Source organism: Pteronotus mesoamericanus, unplaced genomic scaffold (genome assembly GCF_021234165.1).
Source record: "Pteronotus mesoamericanus isolate MK-2021 breed Mesoamerican mustached bat unplaced genomic scaffold, CSHL_Meso_final scaffold_31, whole genome shotgun sequence".
Taxonomy (NCBI): domain Eukaryota; kingdom Metazoa; phylum Chordata; class Mammalia; order Chiroptera; family Mormoopidae; genus Pteronotus; species Pteronotus mesoamericanus.
In genome coordinates, this window is record NW_026555312.1 from 3,745,406 (window position 1) to 3,771,534 (window position 26,129).

The 26,129-nt window shown below is 34.3% G+C and overlaps 1 protein-coding gene across 5 annotated transcripts in view; it reads right to left on the reverse strand.

Annotated features, from left to right (window-relative positions):
• ZNF644 (zinc finger protein 644) overlaps window positions 1–26,129 on the reverse strand; it is a 96,010-nt gene that overhangs the window by 24,258 nt on the left and 45,623 nt on the right. The window contains exons 2-3 of one of the 5 annotated variants that reach the window (XM_054592117.1): window positions 20,820–20,960; window positions 20,322–20,433 (exon numbers count right to left, since the gene is read on the reverse strand). The exons of 3 other annotated variants lie outside the window; for them this stretch is intronic. The gene's annotated coding sequence lies outside the window, so the exon portion shown is untranslated. Of the gene's footprint in view, window positions 1–20,321; window positions 20,434–20,819; window positions 21,205–26,129 lie in introns of those variants that run through there. One more of the 5 variants, XM_054592120.1, reaches the window with a different exon arrangement.

Genomic DNA, 26,129 nt, shown 5'->3' on the forward strand with positions numbered 1-26,129 from the left:
ATCAACATCAATGGCTAATGTATGTAACAACTTTTTAATTTTATAGAAATTTAAGACTGCTTTGCTCTCAATGTTTCACACTCTAAAATTCTACCAATTCAAAAAAATGTTTTATTCACAGGGTTTCATTCATTTGTGTAAACTACCCTTAGTTCTAAATTAGTAAAGTCAAAATTAATGTCTTATGTAACTTTATATTTTTATAACCTGTGCCCCCAAACTCTAAGCATTCCCTAAAGGCACTTATCCCATTTGTCATCTGACAGTCTACAGCAATGGCCTAAAACTTTTTACTCTGACACATCACAAACATGTAATGTTTCTAGGTTATTCATATTAAAATATAGATAAATTATTTTTCTAGGTATTTTTGACAATATATTTAAACTTTATGAGAACAGAATTTTTTTTAAAAAAACTGCTATAAGTTTAGGAGATATACATACATATATACACACATAGCATAGTTATAATTACTGCCCCTGCTATGAAGAATTCCCTTGTACTCTGTTTTTACCCTGCTCTTAAAAATGGCCATATTGTACAGGAATTGCCCCTCTTCGGAGGGATGTAAGCTCCTGGAAGGCAGGGACTGTGATCTAGTGGTCTTCATATCTCTGGAACCTAACACAGTGCTTGGCATAGGTGCTCAGGCAATATTTATTGAATAAAGGAATAAAGTGTTGAATGGATAAAAACACAACTGCAAAATCAAAACAAAAGCTCCTAAAATGTAGGAAGAAACAGTTTTTTCCTATGAAATACGGAGTGCTCATTCAAATAATGCAAATTCCATTATGGTCCTTATTGCTTGACCTAGCTATTGTAGCAAGGCCTTCAAAACATCCAATAAGCCTCAAGTACAATTTAAAGAACCTGCTATTTGGCAACCCTAGGTATTAATTATTTGAAGTACCAGCATAAAATTTCGTATTTCTTTTCCTTTTATACAGAGTGGTAAGTACAGTTCATTCATTCTCCAAATTTTTATTGAGCTCCTACCATGTGCCAAGCACTGTTCTATTATTAAGTATAGAGTTGTAAGCAAGACAGACTAGGTTTCTACTCTCACAATAAATAAAGCCTTCTATTTTTATGGTATTTGAAATTTGTCTAACAAGTAATACCACTTTAGGACAGAAGAGATTTACAATCCAATAATTAGAAATTAAACATTTTCAATAAAGTTTATTGTTTCTAATATCTTCTAGGTTACCAATTACATGATTTGGAAAAACTGAATCTAAAATTCAAGAGTAAAAAAAATCGTTTCTAATCCCTTTCTTATTTTTCAACTTGGAACAAGCACTTATAAATATTACCTTATCTTATGAACAGATGTGTTCTTTAATGCAACACACATTACCAATATCTTCCTCCGGCATTATTATTTTTACCAACAATTATTTTTCCACCCCTCATAGGTCTTAGAATTCTGAGACTGGCAAACTTCCAAAGTAATAAAAATAGACTTCTAATAAGATCATATTCAATGATATCACCCCAAAATGGTGCTAATGCAGCACCCAGCAGGAGTCTCTTCATCACATACACAGAAGTTAAAAATGGGCAGCACATAAACATGTGTTAGGAAAGAGTGTGCAAATGTCAGTGAAAAGAAAAGCAAACACTGATGCTATACTAGTATTCATTCCTGATACTTCTCACTAAGTTTGGTATAAAAAGTTAAATGCCCAGATAGGAACAATCTCACATAAATCTAAAATGAACAACAATTTTTTAAAGGCTAGACTGAAAGACACTTACTTTCCGTTCCTACTTATAATCACAGAGGTAGACAAATACGTGCTCAAGTCAATTTGAAAAGCTATATTAGCTTTTCTCAACAGGAAGCAATGTTGCTAACGAAGTGGTAAATTCAGTGTTAATGAATGGCTTCACTGTTACCACCTCAGAGGTAAAACCTTCCATGTTCCATGTTCTACCCATCTGTTCTGGTGTTAGAGGTTCAGAGATAGAACAGACGCTTCCCATTTAAAGCAACTTCATTGGTAACCCCTAAACAGCAGGGTGACAAACTATGATCATGTCGGCTTGGAGAATGCATCCTCATTACCAAAATGGCTTTCTGAAAGCTTTAGATAAGTTCACATTCTGAAGATACCACACTGTTTTGCTCAAAAACATAAAAAGAATATATGTGCATAACAGATCTTTCCTCTACAAAATGCATCTAGCAAAAAAGAAAAACAAAAGACCTAATTAAATGTTGTTAAAAAATAAAATGAAGTCTTTAACAATCAAATTTTTCCTTCAGACCTACATAATGAAATATGCCTTACTTGCCCCCAAACTAAAGGTTATCTATACTTAAAAACAGAGAAGTTACTCTTTTTCATAATTTTTCCTTATTAGCACATGATATTAAAAATCATCCATTAAAAAAAACAGACTATAAGAAATTGACTCACTAAGCTGGTATTTTAGCAAAAATAAAAAAAAGTCCTGTTTTAAATTTCAGAATATATTTTAACTGAAAAATGTTCAAAATACATTTTTAATAGTATTCAAGACTCATAGCTGTTGCATCGAGATACAATACACAACAATGGATCATCAAAATATATTGCACAGAATTATGGACCTAGAATTTTGACATAAAAAGTAATCTCCGTATAGTCATGGTTGATTATGTGGGATCCAGGCAAGAAAGCATTTGACCTGTGAGCTTATTTCACACTGTCTCATATAGCTTTTCCAACTATCTTTATATACTCAAATATACATAACAGAGCCACCAACATGATTTCATGTTCATATAACTAAGCAGGGAACATATCTGAAGGAAGGTATTATTCATTAAGTTTAAAAAAGGTAAACTAATAATTTAAAAAATAGACTATGTTATATTGCTTGGAATCCCTAAACGTCATTGAATTTGCTATATCAATTAGGATCTTTTTATAAAATGTTTAGACATTATTGCTATGTCCTTCATGTAATCATATAACCACAGAATTTTTCCTTTAATTGAATTTTAAAATGTTCTTGTAGAAAATTAACACACTTTATAAAAAGCTGCAAATGGAATTTTAAATCTACATAAAACATATTTCACTTTCTAGAAAATCATAATGAGTTCTACAGCTGTAACTGCCTGTAGTTATATACTGTGAGCACTAAAAAAAAAGTACAAAGGTCAGATCTGTCTTCAAGATGACAGATCATCACTTATATGCCTCAAGCTAGACTTATTGTCTCAGAAATCTCAAACATCAGTATTTTTGCAAACTATCAGCACTTGCTATAACACCCTCACTACAGTACATCTTGAGGTTACTACAGAAGAAATGAGGTGATAATTGCATATTAACATAATTATTCTGTAATCCCTCTGAGCAAGCTTCCTAGGTCACTCAGTAATTCAGATTATATACAATCTTCCTGTCATCAAATCTATGCTGTCCACTTTCTGTTCATGAATAATTCTTTTTTTGATAGAAAATTAGCTTAATTTCATTCTTTTATGTACATTATTAATTGTATTTATTGCAAGTAGGTTAATATTTTGTGGGTACTTATTACATAATGCCAACCTTTGTCGTGCAGTATAATTTCACATAAAAATATACTACGATTTGGTCTTGTTCTACATTAGTTTATTAATAACTATATTACACAGCTATAAATAAATCATCATATTGCCCACTAGCTGAGTTAGTTAGGATTTGTAAAATTTTCACAAACCCTATGTTCATTCAAATTATCCTTGAGAATACATGACAACTTCAGTTAGTCATAAACACAATTGGGTTAAGAAAAGAGAACCATTCACAACTGTCATTCTAATTGCAAAACAAATCTTAATTAACTGACTACAACTAAGATTATTGTAGTATTTAGGCCTATATAATACTATATTGTATATATACAATATACAAACATATACCCAAATCTCATCTAGTTTACAATGCAAGTGAAGGAGAGTACACTATATATCCATATCATCCAGGTAGTATCTTACTCTGGATGTCATGTTGAGGGGAAACACTAAAAAGATACAGAACATTCAAAAGAATTCCAGTGTGCCATATAATGAAATAAAGAGAAAACTTGGTATGTTTAGCCTAACAGTCAATAAAATTTACACTCTTCAAATGTTTAAAGCTTTGTAGTATAAAAGAATACACAATCAATGTATTTGAGTAATAAAGATGTAGGTTTCATCTCAAGAATAAGAAAAACTAGATAAACAGGAATAATTCAACATTGAAAAGGGTATTGAATAGAATGGCTTGGCATGTTGAACTATTTGTCAGAGACAATGTAGAAGGGAATATGGCATTGGAGATTGGATAAAATGTATTTAAGGTCCTTCTTCCTCATAAGCAGTATATATGTTTAATGCTTGCTTATTACATTATTAATATTTAATATTATTGGAAATAATGAGATAAAAACAGATGTAAAATACACTATTGGACTTTAAAAACATTCTCTAAATCCAAAATTACCTGAAATAATTTTTAGTTAACTTGTAATATGTTGATTAGCTGATTCTTGAATGAGTATGGCACCAAATGACTAACACACTGAAGCCACAGAGCTAATTTGCGTCACGAATGCTCTACATACAGTCAAAGAGGTTTTTCCTATTGGCGATACCCCCCAAAATTTTTCAGAGTTTGAACATCCAGACAATACATAGATCATGAGCAGAAAAATAAAGCAAAAACACATTGGGCACATAATGCTTTTTGCCAATAGCATGTGGTACTGCCAGATAAAGCCATGCCTATACGTGATTTTACCACCTACCACCAAATTACATTGTACTTGAATAGTTTTGTTCCTGATACTATCTGTTATCTTCATTATTTAATAGAAAGACATTACAAATAATAAGGTCATAGTAACACAAAGTGATCCTTACTGCAAAGTACGCTAAATACTAATCTGACATCTCTCTAGGAGCTGCTGTATGATAAAACTGAAGCAAGTAACTACAAGGAGGAAAAAAGGAAGGGCGGGGACTACAGAGGCATATATCTTATATTTAACAATCTGGAAAAATATGTAATGATGAGAAGCAACAGTAGTAAAAAAATATGGATATTCACTAATCAAAGGTTAATTCCTAATGAACAATTCTGCAATTGAAAGATGCTCAGTAACAGTCGGCATAAAATGGCTGCTTGTTGGGTTGTTTATGCTTTCATATAGACAAAACAAGATAAATGATCATTTCAGTTTTGATAGGGTAAATGATGCACATATACACTTGGCTCTAACCAGAACTAATCACGCTTTAAAAAAATTAAAGTGGTAACTTTGTATGTTTTCCAAATCAATCAAACTTTCAACCACAATCGTACAATTAATGCAAGTCAATTCCACACCCCAAAGGTAGTGAGTGTGTCAACTTTGCCCTCCACCAGCAGAGACTTAGTATTAAATGGCATGAAGTGTTATGTTATTTTTGGTCTTTTGGTGTTCTTCAGGCTATAATGAATTTACTCTCTGTGCTTAGTTTTGAGATACTTTAAAAGCATTAACCCATCATGTCCTACAAGAGCAAAAGAAGTATGTCCAAAGCCCTAGGGAGCCCTGACTGGTGTTGCTTTGTCGGCAGCGCATAGTCCCACAAACTGACAGATCGCTGGTTGGATTCCTGCTCTGGGCACGTGCCTGGGTTGCGGGCCAGGTCCCAGGCTGGGAGCATGCAAGAGGCAACCAATCAATGTTTCTCTCGCACACTGATGTTTCTCTCCCTGTCCTTCTCCCTCCCTTCTCCTGTCTCTAAAATGAGTCCTAGGGAGACAAAATATATAATTATATAAGAAGTAAAAATAGAGGAAATAAAAAATACCCAAAGTGGTAAGATAAATATCAATAAATACCATATACGAGGTCTGTCCAGAAGGTATTTAGCCATGTAATATGAAAAATAGAGACATATATTTAAGAAGACACAAGAAACACTGTACATAGGACAATGCCGCCTCCCTCAGTCCCCTTCAAAGTAGGCACCCTGGGACCACACACAGTTCTCCCAGTCACCATTAGCCACCCATCATATTTTTGTGAATCTCATCGATGGCCTGAAATCTCTTCTCTTTCAAAGGTGATTTTAGTTTTGGGGAAAGCCATAAGTTGCAGGGTGCCAAATCTGGACCACAGTGGGGCTGAGTCACCTGGGGATTTGATGTGTTACCAAAAGACTCCGTCCAAGATGTAACACGAGTGGGTGTGTTCTTGTGATGAATCTGCCAATCACCAGTTGCCCATAGCTGCAGCCTTCTGAATCACCCAAATAGTTTCCATGGAGTAATGTTCAAGCTTAACACAAAATTTGATGCAGCTTCATTGCTCTACTCACTCAGTCATTTTGAATGCAGCAGCCACACAGTATACATGTGCACTCAACAGCATCTATCACCCCACCGACTAGTACAGTGAAGTCATCGTTGTTCACGCATGCTCACTCCAGTCCCCTCTCCTTGGCTACCAGGTTACACCAATGTCACACAAACCACTCTTTATATCAACAATGGCTGGATTTTTTTCTGGACAGGCCTCATGTGCATACAGAATGAACTGCTTTAAAGCTGAAATAATTCAGAAGGGTAAACAGAATCCCACCATTAAAAAAATATTGTACACAATAATAAATAAGTAGGGAGAACTGTAACTGAACAAAAAAAATAAAAATTAAAAAAAATTAAAGTGTAAAATATAAAAAGTGCTTAAAAATATTGTGCCTATTCACTTGGCAATAATCAGCAAAAGAGAAGAAAATGTGACAAAGGAAGCTTTTGGGTACAGAATCAGTTTCAATGTCAGATGTCTATCTACCTAATCGTTATTCAAGAAAGGCTAGAAATTTGTTTGAGAACTTAGAAGATAAGAATGCTCTTAGTGCTGCTGATGAAACTTTTGCCCCAACCATGTATGATTATACAGGATAAAAGTCCATTAGAGTATGCACATCAAATTTAGGGGCATGACTGTAAATGTAAACAATTATGGCTTCCAAGAAATTCCTTATAACAGTTGAAGAGATAATTTGTGCCTTAATAGACTGCTTAGAATATAACAAATGTTATGCTATTTTTTAAAATACTGAACCAATTTTGATTTTTCAAATTCAAAACTTCACATATTCAACTGTATATACACTTTTTAAAACTTTGTAGGTTTTACTAAAGTAAAACATTTTAAAAATTACATTAATTCATTTGCCAATCACATATTAATCATATTTAGAAAATATAAAATAGTTTATAGTCTAAAATGGGAAGTAAACTTGGAAGATTATGACATCTATGGAATAAATTATTTTGCTGAATAATGACTTAAATTTACAGAAGGGTTCAGAATGTTAAAAAAAAAGGACCTGTAATTCTGTAATAATCTGTAATGAGTACTTAACTCTACCTGTGTTATACCCATTTAAACGCTAATATGTAAATTCAAATTTATATATATGTAGATGGAAAGTGTGACACTCATTAAAAACTAAAACAAAACAAAATCAGAAATTGTATTCTTTTTTTAAAGATTTTATTTATTAATTTTTAGAAATGGGGAAGGGAAGGAGAAAGAGAACGAGAAAAATATTGATGTGTGAGAGAAACATCGATTGGTTGCCTCTCGTCTGTGCCCTGACCAGAAATTGGAATCAAACTGGCAAACTTCCACTTTGCGGGACAACATCCAACCAATGGAGCCACATGGGTCAAGGCAGAAATTTTATTTTCTATAAAAATAATAGTTTTAGTAAATGTGAACTCTCACTGACATTATCATTTACTCAACTTACTTTTTTCCTTTCTCTAAAATCAACCCCCCCATCTCCAATTATCTTCTAAGAAAATATTCTAAAGTAACCACTACACTGTAATTATGTTCATTTAGGATGGTAATTTGCTTCCCTTGAAACAGAGTATGTAGTCACTATTTTTTCTCTGATTTAGCACTTGAGCTGCTAATAAGTTTTTACTTATTAAATGTTCAACTTTATAGTTTCATTTATAAAAGCAGAAACATTTTCATTGTGAATTTAAATAATTACAAAATTTCACCAAAATGTTTCAGAAGACACTACACAGTATTTAGAAAATGCAAGTACTTATTAATGATCAAATCTATTGCTCTATTCAAACAATTATGATTTAAAAGAATTTCTTTCAGGTTTATTCATATGAAGAGAGAATGATGTTGTGGTCAAGAATAGCAATTCTGAACCATGAGAGACCTACAAAATACATGATTCGCAATTTACCTGTTCCATAAAACCGCAACATTATCAATAGTGCATTACTGTTTTATAAAAGGTAATTAAAGTACATTTAAAATTGAGATAATTTCAGGAAAATTTTATTCTTAACATTAACTGATCAAACGGTATTGCTTCCCCCAACCCCCCCAATTACTGTACTGCTATCTGAGGAAGACCATACAGGATACAAATGTATGCAATACTTCTATCAAAGAGTAATACATTATGTACCTAGTAATTCTAATTATACATTCTATAGTTCAGAAGAAATAGAAGGTACTATTAAATACCATGGCTAAGAAAAGCCTCACAGAAAAGATAGGGTTTGGATTAAAATTTATACTTGGGTACCTCTTTGGAGGTAGACATGTCTGGGTTTGAAAAATGCATCTACGGCTTCTAGCCTGGGGCAAAGTTACTTCACTTTACTTAAACTTCCTTAGTTTTATCAATAAAATAAGGATAAAGCCTACCTGCACAATTGTGAAGATGAAATAAAACAATGTACATAAAATATGCAGCCTGGCATTTAGTAATTACTTATTAAATGTTAATTCCCTATGACACTTGCCATTAGTTTATTTCATTTATGGAATGAAGACAGTGATTTTGTGCACTGTTCCTAGTGATGAAGGCCCTTACAAGCAGAAATTTATTCTAAGAGGAGATACCTGGGACTTGATGTTACTCTCAGGGTATAATAAATAGGATAAATGGAAAGAAGCTAAACAATCAGAAGAAGCAGTGTGTCTTAAAGAGTTCCTGGGGCTAGTATAGTAACACTCTTGTGGGGATAAAGCAGAGCTCAGTAAAATAATATTTAATAAAGCAACAAACAGGGGAATTACAGTGCTTGACCTAGTGCTCTAAAGAAAAAGGACATGAGTGGCTCAGTAGAGTGAGAGTCAGCCTGTACACCGAAAGGTCGCCAGCTCAATATCCAGTAATAGCACATGTCTGCGTTGCTAGCTCCATCCCCTTCTGGGGAAGGGTAGGTGGGAGGCAGCCAATCAGTGTTTCTCCTTGTATCCCTCCCTTCCCCTCTATAAATAATAAAATCTTTAAAAAAAAATAAAAATTATTTTTTAAAAAAGACAGGAAAAGGACATGAGGTCATTCAGGATTTTTAACAGTTTCTGATTCCTTAGGGTCTATCAAGGATGTGAATTCATCTTTCCTCTCCCATAACACGCCAATGAAATCAAAGCAGATGGACTAGAAGAGATAGAGAGACATACAAAGATGGATAAAACCATAAACTAGAACAGTCATTGACATGGACGGCTGGAAAGAACAGAATTATAATTTCAAATAAACAAAAGAGAAAACTAAAAACAGGTTTTATACACAAGAATATGAATTAGAATAGCATATTCTGTCAAAACTAAATGGTAAGTCAATGGAGTAATAATTTCAGAGTTTGGAGTAAAATTATTTTGACTATAGAATCCTATAGAGACATATTATATTGGGCTGGCCAAAAAGTTTTAGTTTTTTTTCCAAATGATGGCTCTAGTAGTGTTTAGTTGTCTTTAAGTTCATTCAACACAGTTTTTTTAAACTGTAATGTGACAGCTGTCATATCAGTGTGCATTTAAAAAAAAACATCAAAATTTGTGAATTTTTTTGTGCAGCCATTTTAACACTGAAGATGAAAGAAAATACACAATGTTTTGGCGTATTATGCTTTATTATTTCAAGGAAGGTAAAAACGCAACTGAAATGGAAAAAAAAGAGTTCTACAGTATATGGAGGAAGGTGCTGTGACTTACTGAACATGTGAAAAGTGGTTCGTTTAGTTTCTTAGTATTACTGACATTTTGGCCCAGTAATTTTTTTCCTGTGGGGCTGTCTTATGCATTGAAAATGTTTAGCAGCACCCCTGGCCTCTACCCACTAGAAGCAAATGGCAGGAAATAGCTGTCATACTCAAAACATCCAAATCAATAGTTATTGGAGGAAATGAAAAATGTGTCTTTTATTTTACAGAAAATACTAAATGAACTTTTTGGCCAACTCAATATAATATTCAAATGTGAGGACACACAGCTCCTCGAAGTTGCCACTCACCTATTATTTCAGAAAAAATTTTCCAAAGGATTGAGTGTGTGGGGATCTGAAAGTGGCTAAAATTAGTGTGTTAAGTATAATTTTTATTTTATACAACGAGGTTATATATTATTAATAATGACTAAAATTATAATTTATGTTTCTTAAAAATATAAGGTTAATTGATAGAAATAAAAAGGAAGTCACACTCAATATATGTAATATCCACAGATTCTAAAATTACTGTTTTAAATTAAAAAGTATGATATGCTTTGAGTGGGAAGATGACAAAGAACTTTAAAATAAAACCCTCCAAAAAAACAAAAACAACCCTCAATAAGTGAGTGGAAGAGCAGACTGGGTACAGCTGAGGAAATGAGATATTTCCCCAGACCACAGACTTTTTTAAGGGGCAAGAAGGGGCTAAAAAATAAGAGAATAGTTAGGGAACACAAAGCCTAGACCCATAAATTATTCCAAGTAGGAATTACAGAATAAGAAACCAGGGGAGTGGAGTACACAATAGGAAAAAAAAAAAAAATCAGAGCTCAAGAAACACAGATATCTTCAGATTTACAGGGCTCAATGACTGCTCAACAGAGTTAAGAAAAAGACATGCCACTAGACAAGTCCTGGGGAAATTTCAGAACTCTAGGAATAAAAAGAATTCGACTCATTTCCAGAAAACAGAACAAAAACTAGAGTACCTACAAAGAAACAAAGGAACAAGTATACATAATTTATCATCAGTCATGTTGTCAGACTTCTGAGGGAAATTTTTTAAAATCAAATCTCCCTGATAAAAATTACAGAAGTAGAACATATTTGTTGCAATCTCCTCCACCTTTTCCGCTCTCTCCCACTTCAATTACCAAATTTATAGTCAGGTATACCCTTCTCTTTTTTTATTCATTTGTGTGTGTGCGCACATATTTGTTTTGTGTTTATCTTTACAGGAGTAAGATTATATTATACACATGCAATAATAAATATCCTTGTATAGGCAGCCTTATAGTAGTGCTTTATTTCAACATAGATTCTTTAAAGATGTAAGTATATTTTTTAGTTTAATGTACATTTCCAAATCATTTCCCCGAATTTCTAACAAAATGTACATCTACCTCCAATATAAAAATGCCCATTTCCCCACATTCTTATCATTTTTACCAGTTATCATGCTGCAAGGTGTGAAAAGTTTTCAACCCAGAATTCTTAACTAGCTAAAACTAGCATTCAAGTATAACAACAAAACACAGAGATTTTTGAACAAGCAAAAATTTCAAAAGTTTACCACAAACAGATGAAAGAATTATTCAGGGAAACATTCAGGCACACAGAGAATGTATTTATAAGGAAGACATGAGAATCAATAAAATTAGTGAGCAATTAAGCCACTAAAACATATAATTAAATCTAGTAACTGTGGATAATTGTTCAAAATGAATTCCTATGAAATGAGGAGGATATAATAGTTAATAACACGAGAAATTAAGATCCCAGATAGGCTTCAACATGGGTGGGTTAGACTAGTGGACAATACTTAAAAGGAAATCTTTCTCAAAGTGAGTTAAAATATTATGAGTAACTAAAATGGGGAAATAAGATATATAATTTCAAATTTTTAGAATTAAAAAATGAAGAAAATTTGATCCAATAAAAACAAAAAGCAACAATGGAAAACAGCAAAGAGATAATAAAAATAAGAAAGCATAAAAATTCCAAACATATCAGTTTTCAAATTTATTGTGAATGTATTAAGAAAAAGGCATTCATATTTGTGTTTTGTTTTTAAGGATGTTGTATGCTGTTTACAAAGAAAATACAGAGATAAAAAATAAGGTTATGAAAAAATAAACTAGGCAAATGTTAATGAAAATAAAGATATCTACTGTCAAAAAAATGAAATTTAAGGCAAAAATCACTAAACCTGCTAAAGATGAAATTTATATTGATAAAGTATACCAATTAATATATAAGATCTATTAAGAGGATAAAATATTAATCTCTCTGCATACAACAAAATGGCTGCAAATATATAATCATAAACTTGTACAAATATTAGGAGAAATTGACAGTTACAGAGGGAGGCTCTAATAAACACTTTTCCACAAAAGTCAACAGATCAAGGAAAAAATTCTAGTTTTCCTTACCCATCTCCTGTTTTAAGAACACTTTTCTCTCACTGTAGAAAAGAAAGGTTCCCAAACACAGATCTGCAGACTTCCCCATCTCTAGCAGTTGTTCAGGTCAGCAACACTGGAGCAATCTTCCTTCTTCTCTCTTACTCTTCATATCCAAACCATCAGGAAATCCTATTTTTAGGATTTCTGAATCCTATCTTCAAATTACATCCAGAACCAATCACTTCTCATTACTGCTACACCCAGGTCCACTATTATCTCTCCCCTGTATTATTTCAACATGTTCTTAATCTAGTCTTAGTGCATCTACCATTATATTTTCTTGATACAAACACCAGAGACATATAATATTCCTTAGAACCCTTCAATGGCTCCTTGTTTTTCAATATTCTTTTAGGGGATATGGAAAAAAAGTTTAAAGACCACTGATCAAATACACAGAGAGGTCTATACAAGAAATAGACATTTTTGGCACTGGCCAGGTAGCTCAGTTAGTTAGAGTGTCATCCCAATATACCAAGATTGCAGGTTTGATCCCTGGTCGGGACACATACAAGAATCAACAAATTAATACATAAATAAGTGGAACAACATATCGAGCTCTCTCTCTCTCTCTCTCTCTCTCCCCACCCCCCTCTCTCTATAATCAGTAAATGGAAAAAAAATGTAAAGGACATAAGACATTCTTATTTAAAAACAAAAGTGGAACATTTACAAAAAACATGACTTTATTATAATGACCACAGAAAAATTTATACCAGAGATAGAAATCATGTAGACCAATTCAACAAAACTAAAAATTAGATACAATTAAAGAGGTAATTATAGCATGCCAATTGTATATCAATAAAACTGGAAAAAATCTACTCAAATAAAACAAAAAGAGTTAATTAGTGAACTAGAGAAAGATCAGAACAAAATATCTAGAATGAGCAAAGAGGAATGAAAAGGATGGAAAATGGAGAAAATAATTCCCAAAAAGGATACAATGGAAAGATCTAGCATATATTTAATGAAAATCCCAGAAGTACAGGAGAAAATGGGACAGAATTAAAACTTGGAAGAGATAATAGCTGAGAATTTTCTAAAACTAACAAAAGACATCAAGTCCTGTTTCCAGAAGTACCAGGAACTCTCTCAGATGGATAAATAAAAAGAAAACTATACCTAAATAGGTCACAGTAAAACTGATGACAATGAAAAACAATGAGAAAATCTGAAAAATACTGGTAGTTAGAGGAAAAAGAGAATGCCTACAAAGAGACAATAATTAGACTTAGAAAAAAGCAGCTCCTGGTGTCCAAGAACTAATCTAATACTTTCAGCTAAGTCACACTTAGCTGAAAATATCTCCTGTTGAACATAAAAATATCTCACAAAATATTCCCTTTAGACAAGGCCATTACGTGACATGAACTCCCCTTTCTTTCACTAAATGAGTTGAAGCTCATCCTAGCCTCAGTCTGTCTTCCCTGCAGATGAAATTTATTAAGACAATCTTCAAATGAATGCAAACAAAACAACATACCAAAAATATGAAATTCAACAAAAGCAGTATTCAGAAGGAAACTTACAGCTACAAATGCCTGCATTAAAAAAAAGAAATCCCAAATCAATAACTTAGCTTTACACTTTAAAGAACTAAAAAAGGAGCAAACTAAATGCCCAGCAGATGAAAGGAAATAATAAATTAGAGCTCAGATAAGAGACTATAAAATAGAGAGAATCAGTCCTGGCTGGTGTGGCTCAGTGGACTGAGTGCAGGCCTGTGAACCAAAGGGTTGCTAATTCCATTCCCAGTCAGGGCACATGCCTGGGTTGCGCGCCAGGTCTCCAGTAGGGGGGCACATGAGAGGCAACCACACAATGATGTTTCTCTCCCTCTCTTTCTCCCTCCCTCTCCCTCTCTGTAAAAAGAAATAAATAAAACCTTTAAAATATAAAATTAAATCAAAAGTTGGTATTTAAAAGATCAATAAAACTGACAAAGAAAATGACTAAGAAAAAAGAGAAAAGGTACAAATAACTAAAGTCAGAAACAAACATAGGAACATTACAAAGACCTTAGAGAAATTAAGAGTTGTCACAAAGTACTATTACCTATTGGATGCCAACAAATTCGATAATTTAAATGAACAAACTCCTAAAAACATACATATTATAAAACCTAACTGAAGAGGAAATAGAAAATCTAAACAGATCTATAACAGGTAAAGATATTGAATCAGTAATCAAAAACCTTCCAAAAAGGAAAAGTTCAGGACTAGATGGTTTCACTGGTAATTTTACCACTTACAGAATTAACAACAATCTTTCATAAACTCTTTCAAAAATAGATGGACCACTTCCTAACACATTCTATGAAGTCAGCATTAACTTAAAACAGGTTTTCAACTAGTATGGTGTATGAGGCACATCAGTGTGCAGCAAGAATTTTTAAAACATACAATACCTGACCATTTAGTCAGGGACATTGCCCTCTTTTCCCTTAGGTTGTCAAATAAAAAAATGACAACAGCAAACACAATAGCCATCTGGTGTGAATGAATCAAAATTATACCTATTTTTTGTCAGATCAGCAAAAAATATATTTTTTGGTGTGCTGCGGAATTTCAATACTTAGTTTATGTGTGCAATGAGATGAAAAAGGTTGAAAATTGCTGCCCTAAAACAAAGATACCAAAAGTAAACCAAAGACTCTTATGAATATGGATGCAAATTCTCAACAAAATACCAAATTGAATCCAACAGCACATTAAAAGGACTATGTATCATAACCAAGTGAGATTTATTCCAGGAATGCAACCATGGTTCAATATAAGAAAAACAATCAATGTAATACATCATTAATAGAACAAAGAAAAAAATACTTGATCTCAATAGACACATAAAGAATACTTGACAAAAATCCACCTGTTTCACCATAAAAACACCCAACAAACTAGGAATGGAAAGGAATTTCCCTAACATGATAAAAAGCATCCTGAAAAACCCACAGCTAACATCATACACATCAATGGTGAAAGATAAAGCTTTCCCCTCTAAGATCAGTAACAAGACAAGACTGCCAGCTTCTACCACTGCTATTTGACATGGTACTGGAAGGCCCAGGCACAGTAATTACACAAGAAAAATGAAAGGCAACCAAATTGAAATTGAATAAGTAAAACCATATCTGTTTGGAGATGACACGGTTCTAAATATCAAAAATCCCCTAGATTGACTAACACACACACAAACACACACAGCTCTACTAGAGCTAATATCATCAACAAATTCAGTCAACCTGCAGGTGTAAGATCAACATACAAAAATCAGTTGCTTCTCTATGCCAGCAATGAATGAAACAAAAAAGAAATTAAGAAAATAATTCCATTTACAAAACCATTCAAAAATAAAATACGTAGTACTAAATGTAACCAATGAGGCAAAAGACTTGCACACTGAAAACTATAAAATATTGCTAAAAGAAATGAAAGGTCTAAATAAATGGAAAGAAATCTATGTTCATGGATTCAAAAATGAAATATTTTTAATGTGACAAAACTTCTCAAAGTGATCTACAGATTCAATGCAATCCCTATCAAAATGCTAATGGTCTTGTTTTCTGCAGAAATATATCAGCTAATCCTCAAATTCATATGGAAATGCAAAGGGTCCTAAAAATCAAAAACAATACTGAAAAAGGAGTAAAAGTAGGAGGACTCATGATTTAAAAACTTACTACAAAGCTATTATAATCAATGTGTTACTAGCATAAGAGTACAAATATATAGACCAATGGGATAAATTTGAGAATCCAGAAATAAACACAAACATTGTGGCCAACTGATTTTTAACAAAGGTGCCAAGATCATTCAAATGGAGAAAAATAGTCTTTTCAATAAACATTGCTAAAAAAAAATGGACAATCACATTCAAGGTAATGAGGCTGGACCACTGCCTCATATCATGTATCGAAATTAAATAAAAATGAATCAACAATATATAATATAAGAACTAAATCTACAAAGCTCTTAGAGGAAGGCCTAGAGATGGGTCTTTAGGATGCCTGATTTGGTAATGGATTATTAGATCTAAAAGTAAAAAAGGATGACAAACAAGAAAAGCAGATAATTTGGACATCAATAAAAAACTTTTGTGCATCAAAGGACGTTATCAGGATATACTCGTTAAGGGTTTAATATCTAGAATTTATAAACAACTCAATAACAGAAAGATAAACAACCCAATTTTAAAAATGGGCAAAGGACCCGCTAGACATTTCTCAAAAGATATATAAATGGCCAGTAAGCCCAGGAACAGATGTTCAACATCTTAGTCATTAAGAATATGCTAATGAAAAACACAATGAGATACTACTTTACCCCCATTAGGGTAGCTTTAATTAAAAAAAAAAAAAAATAGCAAGTGCTACTAAAAATGTAAGAATGTGGAGAAATAGAGACCTTTAAACATTGTTGGTGAGAATGTAAAGTGGTATACCCACTGTGGAAAAGTTTGGTGTTTCCTAAAAAGGGTAACATAGAATTACATATAACTCAGTTATTCAACTCCTGAAAACATACGTATACATGGAAACCTGTACATGAATGTATATACCATCATTATTCATAGTAGCAAAAAAAGAAACAAAGTACATGCTACAACTTGGATGAAACTTGAAAACATCATGCTAAGAGACAGAAGCCAGACACAAAAGTCATATATTGTATGGCACTTTTAAAATGAAATACTGAGAATAGACAAATCCACAGAGACAATAAGTAAAGGGTACCACCAGGTAATAGTAGAAGTAGGGGTGCCTGGAAATAATTACTTAATGAATGCAAGGATGCTGAAAAGTTTTGAAACCAAAGAACTGGTGGTTGCATAATATTATAAATATATAAATACCACTTAATTGTACAATTAAAATGATGAATGCATGTGAATTTCACAAGTAAAAAGGGAGGATAGCATCATAAAATAATCCCATGTTCTGACGATATTTAATTTAAAGCAAACTTCTGCTTTCTTAGACCCTCTCTAAAATTACCCAGTTGAAGTCAATATTCTTTCGAATACCCTCTTATAGAGACAAAGGTTGCCCACTGTGTGTGGAATCCCTCTGCAACAAGTAAACTTGTTCCACTATACGCGTTCTTGCTGGTCTTTTTGGCTAGAAGGCATTGACATGACTGACAAACTTCTTAACAGAAACAACACAAGACAGAACACAAAGGGATAATATTCTTTTTTTTAAAGCCTTTAATTTTACATTTTATTTTTTCCTTAAAATTATATTTTATTTTTAATATAAATTTTACTGATTGTGCTATTACAGTTGTCCCATTTTTTTCCTTTATTCCCCTCCACCTTGCACTGCCCCTCCCCCCTCCAGCATTTCCCCCACCCTTTAGTTCATGTCCATGGGGCGTACATGTAAGTTCTTCGGCTTCTCTATTTCCTATATTATTCTTGACCTCCCCCTGCCTATTTTGTACCTACTATTTATGCTGCTTATTCCCCATACCTTTCCCACCATCCTTCCCCCTCCCCCTCCCCTCTGAGGTCCATTTCTATGATTCTGTTCCTGTTCTGTTTGTTTGCTTAGTTTTAGGGGGGGTTTTTAGGTTCAGTTGCTGATAATTGTGAGTTTGTTGTCATTTTACTATTCACAGTTTTTGATCTTCTTTTTCTTAGATAAGTCCCTTTAACATTTCATATAATAAGGGCTTGGTGATGATGAACTCCTTCAACTTGACCTTATCTGGGAAGCACTTTATCTGCTCTTCCATTCTAAATGATAACTTTACTGGATAGTCTTGGATGTAGGTCCTTGTCTTTCATGACTTTGAATATGTCTTGTCAGCCCCTTCTTGCCTGCAGGATTTCTTTTGAGAAATCAGCTGATAGTCTTATGGGAATTCTTTTGTAGATAACTGTCTCCTTTTCTCTTGCTGCTTTTCCAACTCTCTCCTTATATTTAATCTTGTGTAACTTAATTATGATGTGCCTTGGGTCCAACTTCTTTGGGACTCTGAGCTTCCTGGATCTCCTGGAGGTCCATTTCCTTCGCCAGGTTGGAGAAGTTCTCCTTCGTTATTTTTTCAAATAAGTTTTCAATTTCTTGCTCTTCCCCTTCTCCTTCTGGCATCCCTATGATTCAGATGTTGGAATGTTTCAAGTTGTCCCAGAGGTTCCCAAGCATCTCCTCATTTTTCTGAATTCTTCTTCCGTCATTCTATCCTGGTTGAACAGTGTATCTCTTTCTGCTCCCAATCATTGATTTGAGTCCCAGTTTCCTTCTCTCTACTGTTGGTTCTCTGTATATTTTTCTTTGTTTCACTTTGCGTAGCCTTCACTTTTTCCTCCATTTTGCGACCCTACTCAGGTAATTCAGTGAGTATCCTAATTACCAATGTTTTGAACTCTGCATCTGATAAGCTGGCTATCTCTTCATCACTTAGTTCTATTTTTGGAGCTTTGATCTGTTCTTTCATTTGGGCCACATTTCTTTGTCTCAGTGTGCCTGCAATCTTGGGGAGGGCAGAGCCCTAGGTGTTCAACAAGGCAGGGCAATCCAGGTCACTAGGTTGTGGTGCTGTGTGGGGTGGGGGATTCAGAGAGGGAACAATGCCACTTAATCAGCTCTCTGCCAGCTTTCAGTCACTTTCCTCGGTACCCACAAGCGAACTGGACCCTTCTGGTCCAGATTCCCAGGTGGGTGGATTTGTGTAGATTCTAGAACCCCATGGATCTCTCCAACAGATTCTCCTGTGAGGCTGGGAGTTTCTCCTGCCGCCACAACCCCCACAGCTTTTTACCTACAGAGGTTTTGAGGCTTTCTTTTCCTGCACTGGAACCCTGGACTGCATAGTCTGTCTCACTCCCCAGCTGTTCCTCACGATTTATCAGCACACAAATGTGGCACTGCCTCGTCCAGCAGTCACCATCTTGCCAACCTGGTCCTCCACCTGCCACCTTACAGTACATCCTCTCTGCCCTGGCTGCTCATCTCTGTCCCTCCTACTGGTCTGGATTAATGTTTCTTCTTTAGCTCCTTGGCTGTCAGACTTCCATACCATTCAATTTTCTGGCAGTTCTGGTTATTTTTTGTTTTTAAATTTGTTGTTGTCCTTCTTTTTGTTGCACGAGGAGGCAAAGTGTATCTTCCTATGCCTCCATCTTGGCCAGAAGTTCCCCTTTTTAGGGATAATATTCTTGTTCAAAGAAAATAACTGCCAATGCAGAATTCTAACTAGTAAAAAAACTATCACTCAAAAGTGAAGGTGAAATAGAGACCATAACCAGACAACAAAAACTGAGGCAATTTTTCAGCACCAATCTACACCATATGATATATTAGATATATACTTAAAAAGAAAATTCACAGATGGAGAACTGAAAATACAGGAAGGAGTAAAAAGTTATAAAATAGTAAGCATGTAGGTAAATTTAAAATAATGACATAAAACAATGATGTCTTATGGAAATTCAAGTATCTATGGAGTTAAGAATACATGAGCATTATAGCAAATAAAATGAAAGGGTAAGGAGGAGAATTAATAGAATTAAAAGTATTTTACATTCTTTGCATTGTCTGTAAAGATAAGGTGAAGGATACATGTTACACAGCAGTTCCCAAAAGTGTGGTCTGCAGAGCTCCTGGGAGTCCCCAAGATCCTATATGAGGGGAATCTTCAAAACCACAACTGTTTTTAGAATAATACTAAGACCATACTTGCCTTTCTCACTCTAATTGTTTTACAAATGTATAATGAAGTTGTCCAGAATATGATTTGTGATAGCCCAACAGATTTGCCCTGGCCAGTTTGGCTCAGATGGTTGGAGCGTTGTCCTGAAACTGAAAGGTTGCAGGTTCAATTCCCAGTCAGGGCACATACCTAGGTGGTGGGTCCAATCCACGGTCCAGGCGTGTATGGGAGGCAACCAATCAATGTTTCTCTCTCACATCGACGTTTCTCTCTCTCCCTTCCTCTCTCCCTTCCTCTCTCTCTAAAAGCAATGAAAAAAATGTCCTCAGGTGAGGATTAAAAAAAAAGACTGTCAAATGAAAAAAATGACAACAGCCAACACAATAGCTATCTGGCGTGAAAGAATAAAAATTTTACCTCTTTTTTTGTCACATCAGCAAAAAATATACTTTTTGGTGTGCCACAGAATTTTAGTAACTAGTTTATGTGCGCCATGAGAAGGAAAAAGTTGAAAATCACTGTTATAGAAAATAACATAGAGAATATCTTCATATCCTTGAAGCAGGGAAAGACTTTTTAAACAGGGTACAAGCAGCACTAACTTGGATGGAAAATAATGGTAAGTCAAACTACATTAAATTAAGACCTTCCACCCTGGCTGGTATAGCTCAGTGGGCTGGGAGTCACCTCACAAACCAAAAGGTCACCAGTTTGATTCCTAGTGAGGGCACATGCATGGGATGCGGGCCAGGTCTCCCAGTTGGTGGCATGCGAACGGCAACTGACTGATGTTTCTCTCCCTTTCTTTCTCCTTCGCTTCCCCTCACTCTATAAACAAACAAACAAATTTTAAAAATAAAGACCTTTCTTTCATCAAAAAATGAAGCCAAAGTGGGATATATTTTTCCAACAAAAGTAACTAAACAAAGAGCTTATATCTAGAATACACAAAATTTCCTAAAAACAAAAGAAAAAGGACAGGAACTCCAATAGAAAAGAGGGGCTCATGTCCAAAAAATAAGTAACTCCTATAAATTAGTAATATAGAAAGTACAGTAGTAATACCAAAAAAATGGAGAAGGGTAGGGAGAAGAATCTTCACAAAAGATGATATCCAGTCAATAAATTTATGAAAAAGTACTAAATCTCATTTGGAATCAAGAAAATGCACCCTCAGGAAGGGCTAAAAATTAAAGAAGCTATTAATACCAATTGCTGGTGAGAATATATAACAATAGTAACCCTCATCTCCTGTTAATGGGAACGGTACAACCACTGTGAAAACAATTCTTGTGTTATCTTCTCAATTTCAACATATATACAACAATGACCTAGCTAATCTACTCCTGGTATACAAGGTCTGTCTGGAAAAAGTCCAGTTATTATTAATATTACAAGAACAGTTTGTGCAACATAGATGTAGCCTGGCAGTTAAGGAGAGTGGACTAGAATGCACATGCGTGAACAATGACAACTTCACTGTACTAGTCAGTGCTGGTGGTGGTGGTGGTGGTGGTGGTGGTGGTGGTGAAAGCCATTGAATAAGCATGTGTCCTGTGTGGCCATCACTTTCAAAATGACTGAGTGAGCAGAGCAATAAATGTGCATCAAGTTTTATGTTAATCTTGAAAATTCCTCTGCAGAAAATATTCAGATGCTTCACAAGGCTGCAGCTATGGGCAATCGGTGATTGGCAGCTTCATCATGATAATGCGCCCACTCATGTATCATGTCTCACGCAGAGTTTTTTCGTGAAACATCAAATCACCCAAGTGACTCAGCCGCTCTACAGCCCAGACTCAGCACCCTGAGACTTCAGGCTCTTCCTAAAACTAAAATTACCTGTGAAAAGGAAGAGATTTCAGACTATCATAGAGATTCAGGAAAATATGATGCTGCAGCTGATGGCAACTAGAAGAACTGTATGAGGTCCCAAGGTGCTTACTTTGAAGGGAATAAGGTGTTATTGTCCTATTACAACGTTCCTTGTATCTTCTTCAATAAATGATTCTATTTTTCATAGTACATGGCTGAATATTTTCTGGACAGGCCTCGGTATCCTCAAAATAAATGTTGTGCCTGTACCCCAAGTAACACGCACAAGAATGTTCATGACAGCCAATGTTCATTATACAGTCCAAATGTCCAAAAGTAAACATGATAGTCATAAAAATGTACTAATCAGCTATAGTTACATGTGAAAACATTCATGAAACTCCCAAATATAATGCTAGTAAGCATGATAAGCACAGGAAAATAATACTACCAAAAAATTCTATTTATATAAAAGTCCAAAAGCCAGTTAAAAAGAAAAAAACAGGCTATATCCTTTGAAGCCAGGCCTGTGGTTACCCCCAGGAAATAAAAAAAGAGAGTGGTCAGAAAAGGAAATGGGGTTTCTGGATTGCTGGCAGTATTCTATTTCTTGATGTGTGGTGGTCATGGAGTGTTTACTTTGTGGTACGTCACTGAACTGTATCTTACACTCTGTGGACCTCCCGGTACGTATTATATTCCAAAAAAACACATTATATATGCTGTATGTGAACCTAGAAATAAACAGTTAGAAATACTTTAGCTATTAAAATCATGACTGGGGACATAATAATTTTCCATATTTTACAGTTCAGGATCCTTTGTCTAATTAAACAAGATAAAATATCTTAAAAGGACTGAGTTTTCAGAATGCTGCAGGATACCATAATTAAATAATTTAAATTTTGTTTTCCTATATGTTCCATTTATCATCTGAATAAAAATTTCAGCTTTATGTAAAATGAAACACATATCTCAGAAAATGTTAATACTAAAGGAATGTTGAAGATGTTTGTTTCTAATATTAAAAATATTTTTCTGACATTTAGAAACAAAGAGGATTAAGACAGAATATGAATGATTTGTATAAAAAATTTACTTCCCTTTCCAAACTGACTTGATTTATATTCTTACATTCCAGAAGTTTAATAAAACAATTTTATACCACCAATTTTTTATATACAAAATCAGAATGAAACATTTATAATGTTAGGTTGCTAAATATCAAAGAGATTCCCCCTCAACTTAATCAGTTATGCAGAATAGCACAGTTAAGATATTCTGATTCATTTTTAAGCCAAGTAGTGCCACCAAGTGGTAGGAAATTCTTTTTCCAAAATACCACTCTGAAGCAATAGAAAAAGTTATACTGGAATACAACACTGGAATGGAAAGAAATCAATCTTTCAATAAATCAAGAAAATAAGAAAGTAAAATATCTCGGTACAAAACTTTAAAAACAGAATAAAAAAGGTCAATCTTTTGTGGAAAAAGTATGTATTACTACTATGATGGACTTACAATTTCAATGTTAAATTTTTCTTAGGAAGCAAAGGAACTGTGAATACAATGCTTTAGTGCTTACTTTTTGTTGCTTGTTTTTTAATTCCATATTTTCTTAAAAGACTTTAAGTTGCTTTAGAAATTAATGAAAAACACAAACAATAATGTTACTATCTTTAAGTATAGGGAGTAAGGAGAGCAGAAAAGAATCTGTTTCAGGCTCTTCCTTCACTTATAAATCATCTTCCCATATCTCCAAAATTGTCTTCTAAGTGAATCAACAGATTCCTTTCTAATCAGTTCTTCACACCAATAGTCAGAGTTCATTATTCCTCTGAGGAACATAGTGTTTTCCTCTCTGAATAGAGTCCCATATCTTAAATATAGCTGAAATGGCTTGGATGGGTCCTGCCCCAGTCTGTTCTCACACTTTATTCTGAACAGTACTCAGGAATTCCACCATACTAGCCCTCTATCAAATTTGCCAACACATTCCTTCTCATCACATGGTCTCTCTATATGCAATTTCTTTGGTCTGGGATCCTCTGCTCTCCTCTCCAGGCCCTCCATCACATAAGTTTAGTTAACTTTAACTCAAAATCTCCCTTCCTATCATAGCTTTAAACATCATTTACTCTGAGAAGCCTTCCTCGAACACTCTATATATCAAGTTCTTTTTTCATATGCTTTTGAAGAACTGTCCCTTTCAGAGCTCTAATATCTTTCAAATATTCAATTGATTCTAATTGTTGATTAATGTATCTCTCCCAATGAACTGAAATTTCAAGAGAATGGGAATCATGTCTCTTGTTGTACGAAGTCTGACCAGGAAAAGTCCAGCCATTGTTAATATAAAGAGAATGGTTTGTGTGATATCAATGTAACCTAGCAGCCAAGGAGAGTCAGTAGGGGTGGTAGACTCTGCTGAGTGAGCATGTGTACTATGTGGCCGTCGTATTCAAAATGACTGAGAGAGTAAAGCATTGAATGGGCATCAAACTTTGGGTTAAGCTTGAACATTCCTCCACAGAAACTATTCAGATGATTCAGAAGGCTGCAGCTATGGGCAACTGGTGGTTGCCAACTTCATCACAACAATGTGCCTGCTCATGCATCACGTCTCATGCAGGTTTTTTGATGAAACATCAAATCACCCAGGTGACTCAGTCCCACTACAGCTCAGATTTGGTGCCCTGTGACTTCTGGTTTCTCCAAAAACTAAAATCACCTTTGAAAGCAAAGAGATTTCAGACCCTCGATGAGATTTAGGAACATCCGACGGGGCAGCTGATGGTGACTGAGAAAATTGTGTGAGGTCCCAGGATGCCTACTTTGAAGGTGACTGAGGTGTTACTGTCCTATGTACAATGTTTATTGTATCTTGTATCTTCTTAAATAAATGTCTCTACTTTTTATAGTACATGGCTGGATATCTTCTGGACAGACTTCGTATATACTGTTTTGAACGACTCGTAGATGTGCAAGTATCTAAATGAAGAGACAGACAAAGTGCAGGCTAACTATAAGAGAGGATAATAAAGCTTGTAATTTGTCAATTATGGGGATTAAACCAAGCACACTGTCTTTTTATCCAGATACACTGCAGATTTCCGGGTAGCCTCTCACTAGCCTTAAGTGTGTGCACAAAAGATAAAAGCTTATTTAATATTTCCACTAATAGAAAAATAAGAACATTATTTTAAATCTCTTCAACATTTATGACTCTACCATTAGCTTTCAGGTGCCTAAACAGTAACTATCTCCAGATTGAATTGTGTAATTCTGACATATAACACAAACTTTGTCTCTTTATCGTATCATAATAAAATTGGCCAAAATCAATTTTTGAAACAAATTCGTATCACAAATGACATAAAGATAAGGCTCTAACTCCCTCCCAGATTTATGACATTTTTCCTAAATACTGTTGTATAACTTTTAGACAACATAGATAACATTATCTGCTTGCCATAGCAAATCAAAAATTACATATTTTGACAATGTATTACACATCTTGTTATTATGGTCTGAAAGTATGATTAAACATTCATTTAAAAAATTCCAAGTAATTTCATTCAACTCCCTAATTCATTCAGTTTTGTATGTTGCAACTTTGCTACCTACAGGATTGCTTGACTATGTTGTTGAATTCTGTTTGCTAGTATTTTGTTGAGGATCTCATTCTCTTTTGTGTTTGGATAATATTCATTCTTTCCAACATATTTTCCTTCAAAGTAAAGGCAGAGGAAAGTACAGTATACAGTATTCACTTTAGAAGGCATCTGCAAATGAATATATATATTCATTTATATATAATGTCATATATAACATTTTGAACTCACTGTTTATAGAATGAATGTGCCACCCCTACCAAAATATCATATTAAAGCCTTAATTCCCAGCACCTCAAAAGGTAGCTGTATTTGTAGAAAAGGCCTTTAAGAGGTAATCAAGTTAAAATGAGGCTGTTAGGGTGGGCCCTAATCGGATCAGACCAGTGACCTTTTAAGGACAGATTAGGACATACAAAAACACTCCAAGGATGCATGCTCACAGAAAACAAGACCATGTAAAGACAGAGCAAAAAAGTGATCATGCATAAGCCAAAGAGAAAGGCTTCAGGAGAAACCAAAACTACCCTAACTTTTAGCCTCTGCAACTGTACGAAAACAAATTTCT